Raw genomic sequence first — 6,000 nt, forward strand, 5'->3', positions numbered from 1 at the left:
AAAGATGTGGGATAAAAGCCTAGTGTAGAAATGCCTATGAAAAGAATCCTCACTCCCCATTATAGACGGCTGGAGGAAGTTAGGATCATACAGAGTTTGTCCTCTGTCAGTGAAGTGGATTGCCACCAATGGATAGTGGCATAGGGGTGAAGGCTCTACCACAGCAGACACCTCCATTGCACCCACATGTGATTCCCATGCCAGCACTAGCAAACAGAAAGTCTCAAAACTGGGTGCTCCCTGGGCAGGACATTCTGGGTGTGGATCCAAAATTTCCCTCCCAATCTTTTCCCTTGTGTCTCATGCCTTTCTGGATTGTTAATCAGGAAGCAAGAACCATGTAATTATTGATTCACGCAAGCTGCTCTGAGATTATTTTGACTAAAGAGTGGGAGAAAAATACTTGGAATAAATAAACAAAGCTGCTCTGTTCCCCCTGGATCTGGCATAATAAAATTCCCTGTTCTTGTGAACAATGGAGGGGTGGTGGAAAGGGGCTCAGCCTCCTCCCCCACATCTTCTGTTCAGGCCAGGGCAAACCAGGAGGGCTGAGGATGCAGTGCAGATCCGCCTCATCTTTGCCCCATCCTTGACCGAATTATTCAGCCTCACTTCCTGTAGATTGCTCATTTTATTTATTTCTACAAAAAATATCCTTCCTCCAAAGGAGACACTTAAAGCAACTAACATAGTAGCAAACACAAAACTAAACACAATAATCCCATCATTAGAACAATGAAATAAATGCCTAACACAGTCCCAGAGCTAACATTTAATGACCATTGCCTTATAGTTTTGATTAATGAGCTACTGATGTTGGTGTTTCTGTTCTCCTTTGAGGGTAGGGGTTGGGGGTTGTGTTGTTTCCGGCTTAGGGAAAGGTGACTGCATCTTGCAATCCAATCCTAAATATGTTTACTGAGACATGACTCCTGTAGAATGCATTTTCTAAGTAACATATCTTTAGGAGTGTCCCACAACAAACTTGGAGAAAAGCCCTCCAAATGTGTGTTGTACTACACTGCCTGAGACTTAGGGTGGCCAGGAGTCCTAATTTCAAAGAATAGTAGAGTTGGAAGGGGCCTGTAAGGCCATCGAGTCCAGCCCCCTGCTCAATGCAGGAGTCCACCTTAAAGCATACCTGACAGATGGTTGTCCAACAGATGGTTGCAGAGGACAGACCTCTATTTTGGAGAGCTGGAAGAGGACAGTCTTTTATTCCAAGGTGTCCTTTATTTGAAGAAGTGTCCAGGCCAAATCGGGGCCCTTGAAGTTGCTCATCATCACTTAGCACCTGGGTAGTGTGACCATACAAAAAGGAGGCAGAGCTCCTGTATCCATAACAGTTGCATAAAAAAAGAGAATTTCAGCACGTCTCATTTGTATGCATGCAGCATCTGGTGAAACTCCCTCTTCATCACAACAGTTAAAGCTGCAGGAGCCCTGGCCTCTTTTGTATCTGATCACTCCAGTATAGCTCCTGCTGCTTTAACTGTTGTGATGAAGAGGGAGTTTCACCAGGTGCTTCATGCATACAAATGATACCTGCTGAAATTTCCTTTTCTGTACAACTGTCCTCCTTTCCATATGGTCACCCTAGCACTGACCCATTTTGCATGATCAAAATAACCCACCATGGTTTATTTAAACCACAGTGGATTGCAGCACATGTAGTGGCCATTATGAATATTCAAGCCGCAGCTTGTTGTGTCATCCGAACCTGGACAGAGGGGATTGTTTGAGGGTTAAACAACCCTCACATAACCGATGCCTGTTCTAGAGTGCCACAAGGGTTGTTTAACCATCAGACAACATGACAAGCCCTGCCTGTGGCTTGAATATTCAAAAAAACACCTGGCACCCAGCACAGCCTACCATGGTTTAAACAATCCAAGGTGGGCTGCAGTGATCATGCAAACTGGGTCACTGGCTGGCCACATCTTTCTCTCACTGATGTGCACAACTGCAATACATCCCACCATGTACCATTTGCCATGCTGGCTGGGAATAATGGGAGTTGCAATCCAACACATCTGGAGCTCTTTGGAAAAGGCTGTTAGGATTACTGAGATAATGCATCTGAAATGCTTTGAACGCTCACAACTTTAACTGTTGTGATGAAGAGGGAATTTCACCAGGTGCTGCATGCATATAAAGGACACCTGCTGAAATTCCCGTTTCTATACAACTGTTAAAGATACAGGAGTCCTGTCTTCCTTTCTGGATGGTCAGCCTAGTCAGAGTGACTGCCCCCTCATATGCTTTCACCTCATGGGTCATGTCTATTTCCTTGCAATGAATCCCCCCCCACACACACTTTCAATCCATCAGTCCTTGATGGAGCTGACGGTGGTGTATATATTCATTCCCCTCCTCACATTTTATCCTTACAACAACCTGTTGGGGAGGGTCTTGCTGCAAGATGGGGCTTGATTGGCCAACAGTCATTACATGAGTTCCACGGAGAGTGGGGAATTGAACCCAGTTCTAATCCAACCAATAGAGACTGGTGGTTCCGATGTCAGTGGAGCAGAGAATCTGCCCCAGATTTCATTCAGAATTCTAAAGGTGTAGTAATCAGGCTGCTGGATAGCTCCTCCCACAACTCATTATGACTTCATTGCACCAGGCATGGCTTCGGCTAATTGTGGTAGTGGTTCCACCAGTGCTCGCAAAACACACAAGCACTAGTGCCTGTATGAGGAGCCAACCCATCCAGCTGCCAGCTTTTTTTTCCAGGCCCCACTCCCTCTCTCAGCAGGGAAAAGCTCTTCTCACTTATCAGAAGAGTTTTTGTCTGCTGAGCACTGGAAAGGGCTCCCTTTCTCAGTGCCTCAGTTTGGAAATAAGTGTTTTTCCCTGTCAAGGAGAGGGGTCAGGGGAAGAAGTTACTGAGTGATTCTGTCCTGCTTACTTGTGAGTAGATATACAGAGTGTTGACCTGCTTCCTTGTTGCTAGATATACTGCTCATACTTAATTGTGAGTAGATAGGCAGAGCCTGGGTTTTAAAAGTGCTGCTGAGTGGCTCAGCTTACTTCTGAGTAGGCATGCTTAGGCTTGCCCTGCTTACTTCTGAGTAGGCTTAAAATGGGTAAGAATCACATGTGATTCCATTCAGGGATGGAATGCAGACCTTGAGACTTGGAATTCAACCTTTACACTGAAAAAGGTTCCTGATCTCTGCACTTAGTGAACAATACCACGTCTTTCCACTAGCAGTACATTGGATACAACCCATCTACTATATGTCATTAGTGAATAAACATCAATGTTGCCACTCAAGCGTTTTATTGCATGCACATTACTGGGCACTCACGGATTTTCGCTGGGTCCCTCTTACGACATCGTCTGTCTCCCGCCCCTTCTCACCTTCTTCGCACAACAAAAAAAGCCTCCAGTAAGTCTATTATTTTTAAAGACGGAAGTTGCCTCTATCCCTTGCTGTGTGCAGGAGAAGCGGTGCAATAAAGACGGCCCCGAATGGGCCACGTGCACTTTTTTACTTCCTCCTTCCTCTCCCTGAGAGAAAGAGGAAGTATCGAGCAGCAAAACCGCAGCAGAGAAGTGATGGTAGGCAAGAGTGATTTCCACCATCGGATGGAGCGCTCAGTCTAGTCAGCTGTAAATTTAGTGATAGCTGAGCGGGAATACACCTATTCATCAAATTTCTAAATGAGATATAGTCATCAAAAACATTCTAGCATCTGTTCCCCTGATTGATTGTCCCAATAGTTGAGTCAAAGTTTCAGAAGTGGACAGTCACCTATCAGAATTCAGGATGAACAGAATCTAATCTCTATGAGAGCTCACCATTTATTGGCTAATATGTTTTTTAAAAAATAACATAGCAAGAAATAATTTATCAGCCATGTCTTCCCTATTCATTAAAGCCCGATAATTAGTTTTATTTTTAGAATGCTTGTAATAGCAAGTATGTGCCTTACATCCAAATGCCCAGCAAGAAAATAATGTCCTTCTGAATGGTGCCAGATCTACACGAAACCAGACATAACACTTTGAAAGTGGTTTGAAAACTGTATATGGAATGTGTCCTGGGCCTAATCTACACCAAGCAGGATATAGTGGTATGAAAGCAGTATATGGTATGTGTCAATAGGCCCCAGCAGTTGTCAGTACACTTCAATACCTCTATAAAGCAGTAGTGTGGCTCCTGCCTTTTATATACAGCTGTCATACTGCAATATCCTGCTTGGTGTAGATTAGGCCCTGGGCCCCGACAGTTGTCAGTGCAGTTCAATACCATTGTAAAGCAGTAGTATAGATCCTGCCTTGTTTTCTGGTGTGCCTCTCAAAGCTCTATCACACCAGCATTATTCTGTGCAATCACTGCGAATTGCATGCAAAGGACTCTGATGTTTTCTACTTTATAATCTGCTTTTATTGTGAAGTACTCCAATGTGTCCTGCTTTGATTGCGCTTCTGAGCCAAAAGAAGCGACGTATTTTGGACCCCTTTAAGAGCGAATCTTTTGTTGTTCTCCAAACGGCCACTGGGGATACAGGAAGATGACGAGAGCAGAGTCGCCCAGCCAAAGCATTCTGACAGGAAGGTGCTTACTTTTGAGTAAAGATACTAACAGCACAATCCTATCCCTGCCAGTCACAGAAATAGTAACTTTTGAAGTTGCTTTTGCTAGTGTATGGGGTATGTGTGTGTGCTTACTCTGTACTTACACACAGAAAAAGCAGAGGGGCCCTGAGGAAGCGTCTCTCCCTTGTCACCCCCACCCTCTCCATAAGGAGATCCGCTCGCTTGCGCAAAGTTTTCTTCCTCTTCCTCCCCCACCGCTGCTGCCCGGGGAAACGGCTGCTCCCGGGGCACACACAGGAGCAGGGCAGAGGTGGTGTGATGGGGCTAACAATAACAACAACGACAGCTTTCATGCACCTGTGGGATAATTCGAGGGAAATAGGTATTTGTGATGAAGCTCTCAGTCAGCTGTCCAAGTGCTAAGTGCGGATGGGCAACTTCAAAGGCCCTATTGTTCTCCTTCCTTATGGTTCATTGACCAGACTTGGATTGGGCAGTCCATGAAATAGAGGACATGTTCAAACAGAGGACTATTCTCTGCCTGCTCTCCAAAACGGAGGACTGACCTCTGTAAATTAGGACACCTGGCTTCCCACTTTTGGCTTCAGTCCCCGGCATAGACATCGCCCTGGTTTATCCCTTTTGTGGCACTCGTTTTCCCCAGGGCCTTCACAACTCTGCTTGCAGCTTAGACTTCTGCTGATGCTCAGTCAAGGTCTTGCATTTTCCTGCAATTTGCATTGACTCTTGCATACTCAGAAGTAAGCCCTATTGACTTTAGTGGGACTTGCCCCCAGGTAACAGCATGTATGATTGCAGTGTAAAATTTACCATTCAAATCCTGATATTTTGCCAGATTTTGAATATGCGCAAAGGCTTTCATCTTCAAGGAGCCATTTCCATCCATTGTGTTCCCAGCCTACCTTTTCCAACTTTGCAGATTGATGGCTTTTGAGTATGTTCCTCTGTTGCCCAGCTGCCATTCTTTAGTTCTGCCATCTGCCCTCAATTACATCCAAAAGCAGAAAAGGTTGTTCTCTCAACCAGGGAGAAGCCCTGTGTGGGATACTTAACTCAGCTCTCAAGAGATCTGTGAAAGAGGAAGGAACCGTCACAGCCTCTGCAGAGTTTCCCATCTGTTGAGCAAGCCAAGCCTTGTAGTATCCATGTGAACTAGACAATCACCACTGTTTGCTTCTAGCATTCAGGCAGGCCTTGTGGTGTTTATGAGATAACCAGGAACAAACAAACAAATGCCTTTTATATGATACAATCCCAATTCACTTATTGTTCTGGGTTTTCTTCGTACTTCCTTAGGGGATGGCTACTATGACTAGATTAGTGTTATGACATGGGTTTGGCAATAAACACAAACGCTCACATGCATTGCAGCCAGAAAGTTTATTTTATAAATTAATTTATAAATTAATTTTATAAATTAAGTTTAT

This window comes from Elgaria multicarinata, chromosome 5 (genome assembly GCF_023053635.1).
Source record: "Elgaria multicarinata webbii isolate HBS135686 ecotype San Diego chromosome 5, rElgMul1.1.pri, whole genome shotgun sequence".
Taxonomy (NCBI): Eukaryota; Metazoa; Chordata; class Lepidosauria; order Squamata; family Anguidae; genus Elgaria; species Elgaria multicarinata.